The sequence below is a fragment of the Schistocerca cancellata genome, chromosome 10, assembly GCF_023864275.1.
Source record: "Schistocerca cancellata isolate TAMUIC-IGC-003103 chromosome 10, iqSchCanc2.1, whole genome shotgun sequence".
In the NCBI taxonomy this organism is placed as follows: Eukaryota; Metazoa; Arthropoda; class Insecta; order Orthoptera; family Acrididae; genus Schistocerca; species Schistocerca cancellata.
Window position 1 is genome coordinate 55919797 of NC_064635.1, and position 12692 is coordinate 55932488.

Here is a 12692-nt window from a genome sequence, read left to right on the forward strand (position 1 = left end):
AGGGCCGCACGTAGGCTGGGTTAGCGCCCTCCAGGAACTGCCGAAGAGTTTCCACATTGTGGAACTTCCGTCTCGTAATCAAGATGCTGCAATTATTCACCGTAGTCTCTACGTGTTGGCGTACAATGTCTGTCCACTTGCTCCAGCTGCTGGTTAGGACATCTGGGTCGCTACACTTTTTTTCAACTTTCCATTCCTTCACACTCTTTCGTAGTTCTTCGCAGACTGTTTCGCAGCTTTGGGAAGGCACTTGCAGGCGTTCGAGTTCCACACAGATGTCCTCACGTATTCTTTTGACGTCCTGCCCACAGAACAAGAAGAAATGCTTCATAAAATCTTGGGCGGTTTCGGCTCCCTGCTGTTCGTCTTTGACTTTCTCCTTAACCCTCTCGTTGTCTGGGTTCAGTTGGTACACCACACCACCCGTCTGCAGCAGGTCTGCCCCCACGACTGAGCTCGCCTCTGGCTCCCTAAAAAAACACCTCGCGTTTTCATGCAGGGAGGCGTTAGTTGAGAGCACTAGCGCATATTGCCTGCCGTTCAGACTCCCCTTAATCTCTTTAAAAGATTCGTAGTACTTATCAATGTTGAAGCCCTTTTCTGCGTAAGTAGATGAAAAGAAATAGGCTTCTTTGAGCTCTTGAAAATCAGACGACGTCTTGTGTTTCAACTGCACGAGTAACGTGCACCTGCCGACGCTTCCGTCACTCCTGGTACATTCCCACTCAACGACAACGTCGTCGAATTTGCCTGCAGCTTCGTACTCGGACCGAATTTTAAAGCTGGGCAGCTGCTTCCTGAGACAGCGGAGGAAGACAAGAGAAATGGCCATGCGTTCGTAGAAGAAGCCTTTATTGGGATCGCCGTCTCCATCGTTTGGTGTGTTCCTGCAAAGGACAAAGAGAACTCAATCTTTAAGTAATTCTACTACAGGCGGCGACACTAAATGCACTTACCTTACAATTTATCATTCATATACACTTGGGAGACCAAAGCGATATGGACATACACAGATGGCGGTAGGACTGCGCACAGAAGCTATAACAGGGCTGTGCATTGACGGGGTCGTCATATATATTCAGGTTGTTCATGTGCCTCGCCGCAGTGTGTACACCGGTTCCCGTCATATCAACGAAGTTAAGCGGTGCCGGGCGTGGCCGGCACTTGGATGGGTAACCATCCGGGCCGCCATACGCTGTTGCCATTTTTCGGGGTGCACTCAGCCTCGTGATACCAATTGAGGAGCTACTCGACCGAATAGTAGCGGCTCCGGTCACAGAAAACCATTGTAAGGACCGGGAGAGCGGTGTGCTGACAGCATGCCCCTGCTATCCGCATCCTCAGCTGAGGATGACACGGCGGTCGAATGGTACCGATGGGCCACTCGTGGCCTCAAGACGGAGAGTGCTTCACGTGTAAAAGGTTCCCGCCGTGACTATGGCCGCATGATGGGAATTAACAGACTTTGAATGTGAAGTGGTAGTTGCAGCTAGATGCACGGGACATTCCATTTCTGAAATCGTTGGGGAATTCAGCATTCCGAGTTGCACAGTGTCGAAAGTGTGGCGAGGATGCCAAATTTCAGGCATTACATCCCACCACGGCCACTGCTTGCTGACGATCTTCAACTTAACGACCGAGAGCAGCAGTGTTCGCGTAGAGCTGTCACTGCTAACAGATAAGCAAAACTGCGTCGAATAACCGCAGGACTGAACGTGGGACATACGATGAAAGTATCTGCTAGGACACTACGGCGAAACTTGGTGTTAATGGCCTATGGCAGCAGACAACCGAGGTGAGTGCCATTGATAACAGCCTGTAGGGGCTCTCCTGGGCTCTAGACCATATCGGTTGGACCATAGGCGATTGGAAAACCGTGACATGGTCAGATGAGTCCCGATTTCAGGTAGTAAGAGGTGATGGTGCAGACCCCATGAAGGGATGGATCCAAGTTGTTCACAAGGGACTGTGCAAGCCAGCTATGGCTCCATAATGGTGTGAAATGTGTGTACTTTGAATGGACTGTATCCTCTGGTTCAACTGAACCGTTCATTGACTGGACACGGCAATATTCGGCTACTTGGACATCATTTTCACCCACTCGTGAACTTCATGTTCCCAAACAACGATGCAATTTTTAATGTAGACAATGTGCCATGTCCCCGGGCCACAATCGTTTGTGACTGGTTTGAACATTCTGGAACATTCGAGCACATGATTTCGCGACCCAGTTCACCCGACATGACTCCCATCGAACATTTATGGGACATGGTGCCACGATAAGACCACGAGACATATTGCTGACTCTGGCCTACTTCGTTAGAGCGACAAGTCAAATAATCTGATGGTGTGTGTACCGAAGGTCTTACAGCACGTATACCACAAGAACATATCGTGTTGACCCAGACCATAAGGCCTGGATTGGGGCCAGTGTGTGCACTCTATGAGACAAAGCTCACCAGGTCTACGTCGTAAGCGCAAACGACCATCACTTGTGTCCAGGCAGAATCTGCTTTCGTCGCTGAAGACCATGGCGCGCCATTTCAACTTCCAAGTGATCTTCTTACGGCACGTCGATGATGTCTACATCTACATCTACAGTTATACTCCGCAAGCCACCCAACGGTGTGTGGCAGAGGACACTTTCTGTGCCACTGTCAGTACCTCCCTTTCCTGTTCCAGTCGCGTATGGTTCGTGGGAAGAACGACTGCCGGAAAGCCTCCATGCGCGCTCGAATCTCTTTCTTCGTTCTTACTGAGTGTTCTCAAACTCATCATTGTCCTCACTCTAACATTCACACATATTTCTGCTCCCTACACCCTATATCTGGTTACTTTCCACTTCATCTGAAATATTCAGCACTTTATCCTTATTTGTCGTATTTCCTACTTTTTACATCTTTTGATTTTTTCCTTTAGTCAGTGAAAAAGAAAATTATTTCTGTTATTTCATGCTCTTTGAGTTTAACTCAAAATGTTATTCTGTGAACCGGATATTTAATGTAACAAATTAAGGGTGCACATAAAAACATCCAATATCTTAAAAGTATGCAGATATCAAAATGGGATTACATGCACTAAATGGTTCAAACAAATAGATAGTAGTTATTTCCACCTACCAACTGAATATACTGACAATGATAATGACAATAACGATGACAATAATAATAATAATAATAATAACCAGACATCACATCTGAGAACGGAAAGATGATAATAATAATAATAATAATAATAATAATAATAATAATAATAATAATAATTATTATTATTATTATCACATACATTCAGCAACAGAAAGATTCACATTAAGCAGAAAGGGAGGAGGAAGGGGATTTATCAACATAAAAAACCTACATTATGGACAGGTAGACAATTTCAGAAAATTCTTTCTAGAACGAGCAGAAACTAGCAAAATACACAAAGCAATCACTCTTATAAATACATCGGCTACACCACTGCAATTTCATAACCACTTCTACAACCCTCTAGATCACATAACATCAACAGATACGAAGAAAGTAAATTGGAAAAAGAAAACACTACATGGCAAGCACCTGTATCATCTAACACAGCCACACATCGATCAAGATGCATCCAACACATGGCTAAGCAAAGGCAATATATAAGTGAGACGGAAGGATTCATGATTGCAATACAGGATCAAACAATAAACACCAGATATTACAGCAAGCATATTATTAAAGATCCCAATACCACAACAGATAAAAGCAGACTTTGCAAACAACAAATACACTCCTGGAAATTGAAATAAGAACACCGTGAATTCATTGTCCCAGGAAGGGGAAACTTTATTGACACATTCCTGGTGTCAGATACATCACATGATCACACTGACAGAACCACAGGGACATAGACACAGGCAACAGAGCATGCACAATGTCGGCACTAGTACAGTGTATATCCACCTTTCGCAGCAATGCAGGCTGCTATTCTCCCATGGAGACGATCGTAGAGATGCTGGATGTAGTCCTGTGGAACGGCTTGCCATGCCATTTCCACCTGGCGCCTCAGTTGGGCCAGCGTTCGTGCTGGACGTGCAGACCGCGTGAGACGACGCTTCATCCAGTCCCAAACATGCTCAATGGGGGACAGATCCGGAGATCTTGCTGGCCAGGGTAGTTGACTTACACCTTCTAGAGCACGTTGGGTAGCACGGGATACATGCGGACGTGCATTGTCCTGTTGGAACAGCAAGTTTCCTTGCCGGTCTAGGAATGGTAGAACGATGGGTTCGATGACGGTTTGGATGTACCGTGCACTATTCAGTGTCCCCTCGACGATCACCAGTGGTGTACGGCCAGTGTAGGAGATCGCTCCCCACACCATGATGCCGGGTGTTGGCCCTGTGTGCCTCGGTCGTATGCAGTCCTGATTGTGGCGCTCACCTGCACGGCGCCAAACACGCATACGACCATCATTGGCACCAAGGCAGAAGCGACTCTCATCGCTGAAGACGACAGGTCTCCATTCGTCCCTCCATTCACGCCTGTCGCGACACCACTGGAGGCGGGCTGCACGATGTTGGGGCGTGAGCGGAAGACGGCCTAACGGTGTGCGGGACCGTAGCCCAGCTTCATGGAGACGGTTGCGAATGTTCCTCGCCGATACCCCAGGAGCAACAGTGTCCCTAATTTGCTGGGAAGTGGCGGTGCGGTCCCCTACGGCACTGCGTAGGATCCTACGGTCTTGGCGTGCATCCGTGCGTCGCTGCGGTCCGGTCCCAGGTCGACGGGCACGTGCACCTTCCGCCGACCACTGGCGACAACATCGATGTACTGTGGAGACCTCACGCCCCACGTGTTGAGCAATTCGGCGGTACGTCCACCCGGCCTCCCGCATGCCCACTATACGCCCTCGCTCAAAGTCCGTCAACTGCACATACGGTTCACGTCCACGCTGTCGCGGCATGCTACCAGTGTTAAAGACTGCGATGGAGCTCCGTATGCCACGGCAAACTGGCTGACACTGACGGCGGCGGTGCACAAATGCTGCGCAGCTAGCGCCATTCGACGGCCAACACCGCGGTTCCTGGTGTGTCCGCTGTGCCGTGCGTGTGATCATTGCTTGTACAGCCCTCTCGCAGTGTCCGGAGCAAGTATGGTGGGTCTGACACACCGGTGTCAATGTGTTCTTTTTTCCATTTCCAGGAGTGTAGAAACAGTAGATCACATCACAAGCGGATGTACAATACTAGCAAATACAGAATACCCCAGAAGACATGACAATGTAGGAAAAATAGTACATCAACAGCTTGCCTTACAACATAAACTTATAAAACAACACGTTCCCACATACAAGAAGACGGGCCGGGGGGGGGGGGGGGGGGATGCGTGCCCGTACTCCCACTGCTAATAACCGGTTTCCAACCATTCGTGTCGACACGTCTGCGCTCACGGGCCCTCTTACCTGCGCTATACGATCTGCAACTGCTGCCCTTACAACACGACAATGCTGGCGGGCGTCTGTGCTGCATGGTGGACGCCCAGAACCTCGTCCACGGATATGACGATGTTCTCGTGACTACCGGTACCAGCATCGCTGCTCAACTGACTCAGCACATCCAATTTCTACATCTACATCCATACTCCGCAAGCCACCTGACGGTGTGTGGCGTAGGGTACCTTGAGTACCTCGACCAGTTCTCCCTTCTATTCCAGTCTCGTATTGTTCGTGCAAAGAAGGATTGTCGGTATGCTTCTGTGTGGGCTCTAATCTCTCTGATTTTACCCTCACGGTCTCTTCGCGAGATATACGTAGGAGGGAGCAGTATACTGCTTGACTCTTCGGTGAAGGTATGTTCTCGAAACTTCGACAAAAGCCCGTACCGAGCTACTGAGCGTCTCTCCTGCAGAGTCTTCCACTGGAGTTTTTCTGTCATCTCCGTAACGCTTTCGCGATTACTAAATGATCCTGTAACGAAGCGCGCTGCTCTCCATTGGATCTTCTCTCTCTCTTCTATCAACCCTATCTGGTACAGATCCCGCACTGCTGAGCAGTATTCGAGCAATGGGCGAACAAGCGTACTGTAACCTACTTCCTTTGTTTTCGGATTGCATTTCCTTAGGATTCTTCCAATGAATCTCAGTCTGGCATCTGCTTTACCGACGATCAACTTTATGTGATCATTCCATTTTAAATCACTCCTAATGCGTACTCCCAGATAATTTATGGAATTAACTGCTTCCAGTTGCTGACCTGCTATTTTGTAGCTAAATGATAAGGGATCTATCTTTCTACGTATTCGCAGCACTTTACACTTGTCTACATTGAGATTCAATTGCCATTCCCTGCACCATGCGTCAAGTTACTGCAGATCCTGCTGTATTTCAGTACAATTTTCCATTGTTACAACCTCTCGATATACCACAGCATCATCTGCAAAAAGCCTCAGTGAACTTCCGATGTCATCCACAAGGTCATTTATATATATTGTGAATAGCAACGGTCCTATGACACTCCCCTGCGGCACACCTGAAATCACTCTTACTTCGGAAGACTTCTCTCCATTGAGAATGACATGTTGCGTTCTGTTATCTAGGAACTCTTCAATCCAATCACACAATTGGTCTGATAGTCCATATGCACTTACGTTGTTCATTAAACGATTGTGGGGAACTGTATAGAACGCCTTGCCGAAGTCAAGAAACACGGCATCTACCTGGGAACCCGTGTCTATGGCCCTCTGAGTCTCGTGGACGAATAGCGCGAGCTGGGTTTCAACGACCGTCTTTTTCGAAACCATGCTGATTCCTACGAGTAGATTTCTTGTCTCCAGAAAAGTCATTATACTCGAACATAATACGTGTTCGAAAATTCTACAACTGATCGACGTTAGAGATATAGGTCTATAGTTCTGCACATCTGTTCGACGTCCCTTCTTGAAAACGGGGATGATCTGTGCCCTTTTCCAATCCTTTGGAACGCTACGCTCTTCTAGAGACCTACGGTACACCGCTGCAAGAAGGGGGGCAAGTTCCTTTGTGCAGAAAATCTCCAAAGGTACCATCCCATTACTCGAAAGTCCGCCCCCATAGCTGAATGGTCAGCGTGACGGACTTCCATCCTTAGGGGCCCGGGACGGCAAGTTGATTTACCAAAGTCTTTATTAGCAAGTTCAAACATATGGTAGGTACGATAGGCAATTACATCTCTATCAATAAAACTTTCAAATCCAGGTACGCTAGACACTCCACTACCACCCCTCACTATGGTAACTGTGAACCATCCATTTCCATGCGAGAATGTGTCGTTAATATCAAAGCTAAAATTAAGAGAACATCCAAGAAATACTGAAGATCCATCAATGAGGGCCTGGGCTGGAACACTCTTAACTGGGATGCGATTCTTCTTGTCTCCTGATGTTGTAGTTAGTTCAATGTTCTCTATGTTTTTGTAAACTGTTGTGCGACGACGACGTCGATATCTCCTGTAGGGCATGTTCGAAATGTGGTGCTACAGAAGAATGCTGAAGATTAGATGGGTAGATCACATAACTAATGAGAAGGTATTGAATAGAACTGGGGAGAAGAGGAGTTTGTGGCACAACTTGACAAGAGCAAGGGACCGGTTGGTTGGACATGTTCTGAGGCATCAAGGGATCACAAATTTAGCATTGGAGGGCAGCGTGGAGGGTAAAAATCGTAGAGGGAGACCAAGAGATGAATACACTAAGCAGATTCAGAAGGATGTAGGTTGCAGTAGGTACTGGGAGATGAAGAAGCTTGCACAGGATAGAGTAGCATGGAGAGCTGCATCAAACCAGTCTCAGGACTGAAGACCACAACAAGAACAACGAGCTGTTGGCTCGATTGCCGCAGGGCGATCTGAATCTGACTGGAGCGATGTAGACTGGCATGAAATGTTGGTTGGGGCAGGCACCTAATACGTTCGGACTGCAGTCATCCGCGCGGAGATGGACAGAGCGCTGAGCGCAGATATAGGGGTGACGGTCGAGAGCTCTTCCTGTGGCATTTCGCCTATACGCCTCCCGTGACTGCCACCTGGCAGCAGTTCTTTCTGATTGACTTCTCTACCAACCTAGCCTTAAAGTTGTTTCTTTGGGTCTGCTGAAGTGAAGTAAACTAAGACAATAACAATTGTACGGGGTGTTCAAAAAGTCTCTCCGCAGTGCAATATGATTGTTAGCTGCGCCTGCTGTGTGCCGCAGTGAATATACCGAAACGAAACTCAGTGAAATACAAGTTATTAATTTATTGAATAAATTTACATCTACATTTATACTCTGTAAGCCACCGAACGGTGTGTGGCGGAGGCCACTTTACGTGCCACTGTCATTGCCTCCCTTTCCTGTTCCAGTCGCTTATGCTTCGCTTAAAGAACGACTGCCGGAAAGCCTCTGTGCGCGCTCGAATCTCTCTAATTTTACATTCGTGATCTCCTCGGGAGGTGTAAGTAAGGGGAAGCAATATATTCGATACCTCATCCAGAAACGCACCCTCTCGAAACCTGGACAGCAAGCTACACCGCGATGCAGAGCGCCTCTCTTGTAGAGTCTGCCACTCGAGTTTCCCAAACACCTCCGTAACGCTATCACGCTTGCCAAATAACCCTGTGACGAAACGCGCCGCTCTTCTTTGGATCTTCTCTATCTCCTCTGTCATCCCGAACTGGTACGGATCCCACACTGATGAGCAATACTCGAGTATAGGTCGAACGAGTGTTTTGTAAGCCACCTCCTTTGTTGATGGACTACATTTTCTAAGGACTCTCCCAATGAATCTCAACCTCGCACCCTCCTTACCAACAATTAATTTTATATGATCATTCCACTTCACATCGTTCCGCACGCATACTCCCAGATATTTTACAGAAGTAACTGCTACCAGTGTTTGTTCCGCTATCATATAATCGTACAATAAAGGATCCTTTTTTCTATGTATTCGCAATACATTACATTTGTCTATCTTAAGGGTCAGTTGCCACACCCTGCACCAAGTGCCTATCCGCTGCAGATCTTCCTGTACTTCGCTGTAATTTTCTAATGCTGCAACTTCTCTGTATACTACAGCATCATCCGCGAAAAGCCGCATGGAACTTCTGACACTATCTACTAGGTCATTTATATATATTGTGAAAAGCAATGGTCCCACAACACTCCCCTGTGGCACGCCAGAGGTTACTTTAACGTCTGTAGACGTCTCTCCATTGATAACAACATGCTGTGTTCTGTTTGCTAAAAACTCTTCAATCCAGCCACACAGCTGGTCTGATATTCCGTAGGCTCTTACTTCGTTTATCAGGCGACAGTGCGGAACTGTATCAAACGCCTTCCCAAAGTCAAGGAAAATGGCATCTACCTGGGAGCCTGTATCTAATATTTTCTGGGTCTGATGAACAAATAAATATTGGTTTTTACTTACAAATTTTCGCATTAAATGTTGAAAGCGTCCTGCCCGTTGTTGAATACACTATTCAATTCGTCTAATCATGTTTCCAAACACAAGCTCTAACATTTCTTCTGTGACAGAAGCACTGAAAGTGGATATTCCAGTTTTAAATTCACCGATGGATTTTGGGCGGTTTTTATACACAGTTGCTTTCACTGCACCCCAGAAGAAAAGGTCAGGTTGTGTTAGGTCAGGCGAGCGTGAAATTATGCGATCACAAAAAACGTCAGCAACTGAAACGTGAGCTGTATGCGCAGTTGCACCATCCTGTTGAAAATAATCGTTCAGTATTTCACTTATGCAAGTTCTCCTATGAAGGGGTACAGAATATCACTGCAGTATCGTTGTGCGTTTATTGTTTCGTTGAAAAACCCAGGCAGGCGAACAATCATACGGCACACGCGGCTAACAACCATACGGCACTGCGGAGAGACTTTTTGAACACATAGCACATGCTGGATGCTGGTGAAGTTTCGATATCAGACTGTAAATGTTTACATAGATAGTGTAAAACTGTGTGAAGCGCTGTACCAACTGGCCATCAAAATGGAAGTAGACACATGGACACTTACAGAGAAAAGCCGCCCATACTGTCGCAAGCCAGCGCCCAGCATTTTGCAAGAAACAGATATGTAACTTTCGGAAAACCAAGTGAAGATGAACCTGAAAAGGTTCGAAAACCGGTTCAAGGAATAATAAATAACTATTTAAAAAAGTGACCGATTGCAATTTTATGTATTTACATTGTCTTTAATAGGTACTAAATTATAAGCAGAGAAGATATGATAGTGTTTTTATGCAGGTCAGTGAAGCAGGTGTTTTATTAATAAAGGAGATACTCTCTTGATGCACTAGTTTAAAATCTTTGATCCAACAAAATTTCACTGCAGCACATGTTTATCTTTGTACCCGATGATGACATAACAGCCGGAAACCGATTTGTGAAATAAATAACAAATATTACAGAATATTACAAAAGTGTGTATTTACATTCACAACATATAAAATATTTTACCAAAAAGCGACGGAACAGTTAATAAACATCATCAATTTCTTAAGGCCTTTGTCCCACGTCAATGTGGGTCGGCCTTGTTACTATGGAGTTGGCGATGTTAGGGCCGTAGGGTACCTTGATGCCCTTCCTGTCGCCATCCCATGCCCGCTGGGACGGAATCAGTGCCCCCCAACCCTCTGCGTCTAGTGTAAGCCATGAAATAGGGCGAACGTTTTCAAATGTCTGCGAGCCGTGTAACTGAGGCGGAACATGGGAACCAGCCCGGTATTAACCTAGTGGGATGTGGAACACCGCCTAAAAACCATATCCAGGCTGGCCGGCACACTGTCCATCGTCGTTAATACCGTTGGCGGATGCGATCTGGGGCCGGCGCACCTACCTGAGTCCAGGAAGCAGCGCATTTGCTCCCTCAGCTAACCTGATACAAGAAAAGAAACTCTTGGCACAATTTGACTAAGAGTAGGCACAGAGTGACAGGATTCGTTGTTGTTGTTGTGGTCGTCAAATGGTTCAAATGGCTCTGAGCACTATGGGACTCACCATCTATGGTCATCAGTCCCCTAGAACTTAGAACTAATTAAACCTAACTAACCTAAGGACATCACACGACACCCAGTCATCACGAGGCAGAGAAAATCCCTGACCCCGCCGGGAATCGAACCCGGGAACCCGGGCGCGTGTTGTGGTCTTAAGTCCTGGGACTGGTTTGATGCAGCTCTCCATGCTACTCTATCCTGTGCAAGCTTCTTCATCTCCCAGTACCTACTGCAACCTACATCCTTCTGAATCTGCTTGGTGTATTCATCTCTTGGTCTCCCTCTACGATTTTTAACCTCCACGCTGCCCTCCAATACTAAATTGGTGATTCCTTGATGCCTCAGAACATGTCCAACAACCGATCCCTTCTTCTAGTCAAGTTGTGCCGCAAACATCTCCCCAATCCATTTCAATACCTCCTCATTAGTTATATGATCTACCCATCTAATCTTCAGCATTCTTCTGTAGCACCACATTTCGAAAGCTTCAATCCGCTTCTTGACCAAACTAGTTATCGTCCATGTTTCACTTCCATACATGGCTACGCTCCATACAAATACTTCCTGACACTTAAATCTATACTCGATGTTAACAAATTTCTCTTCTTCAGAAACGCTTTCCTTGTCATTGCCAGTCTACATTTTATATCCTCTCTACTTCGACCATCATCAGTTATTTTGCTCCCCAAATAGCAAAACTCCTTTACTACTTTAAGTGTCTCATTTCCAAATCTAATTCTCTCAGCATCACCCGACTTAATATGACTACATTCCATTATCCTCGTTTAGCTTTTATTGATGTTCATCTTATACCCTCCTTTCAAGACACTGTCCATTCCGTTCAACTGCTCTTCCAAGTCCTTTGCTGTCTCTGACAGAATTACAATGTCATCGGCGAACCTCAAAGTTTCTATTTCTTCGCCATGGATTTTAATACCTACTCCGAACTTTTCTTTTGTTTCCTTTACTACTTACTCAATATACAGATTGAATAGCATTGGGGAGAGGCTACAACCCTGTCTCACTCCCTTCCCAACCACTGCTTCCCTTTCATGTCCATCGACTCTTATAACTGCCATCTGGTTTCTGTACAAATTGTAAATAGCCTTTCGATCCCTGTATTTTATCCCTGCCACTTTCAGAATTTGAAAGAGAGTATTCCAGTCAACATTGTCAAAAGCTTTCTCTAAGTCTACAAATGCTAGAAACGTAGGTTTGCCTTTCCTTAACCTTTCTTCTAAAATAACTCGTAGGGTCAGTATTGCCTCACGTGTTCCAACGTTTCTATGGAATCCAAACTCATCTTCGCCGAGGTCGGATTCTACCGGTTTTTCCATTCCTCTGTAAAGAATTCGCGTTAGTATTTTGCATCCGTGACTTATTAAACTGTTCGGTAATTTTCACATCTGCCAGCACCTGCTTTCTTTGGGATTGGAATTATTATATTCTTCTTGAAGTTTGAGGGTATTTCACCTGTCTCATACATCTTGCTCACCAGATGGTAGAGGTTTGTCAGGACTGGCTCTCCCAAGACCGTCAGTAGTTCTAATGGAATGTTGTCTACTGCCGGGGCCTTATTTCCACTCACGTCTTTCAGTCCTCTGTCAAACTCTTCACGCAGTATCGTATCTCCCATTTCATCTTCATCTACAACATCTTCCATTTCCATAATACTGTCCTCAAGTACATCGCCCTTGTATAGGCCCTCAT

At 46.1% G+C, this 12692-nt stretch overlaps 1 long non-coding RNA gene across 1 annotated transcript in view; it reads right to left on the reverse strand.

Moving 5' to 3' along the window:
• Nucleotides 1-788: 788 nt before the first annotated feature.
• LOC126106896 (uncharacterized) overlaps nt 789-12692 on the reverse strand; it is a 53455-nt gene continuing 41551 nt past the window's right edge. Inside the window, exon 3 of the long non-coding RNA XR_007523416.1 lies at nt 789-887. This is a non-coding gene — a long non-coding RNA (uncharacterized LOC126106896). The remainder of the gene's footprint in view (nt 888-12692) is intronic.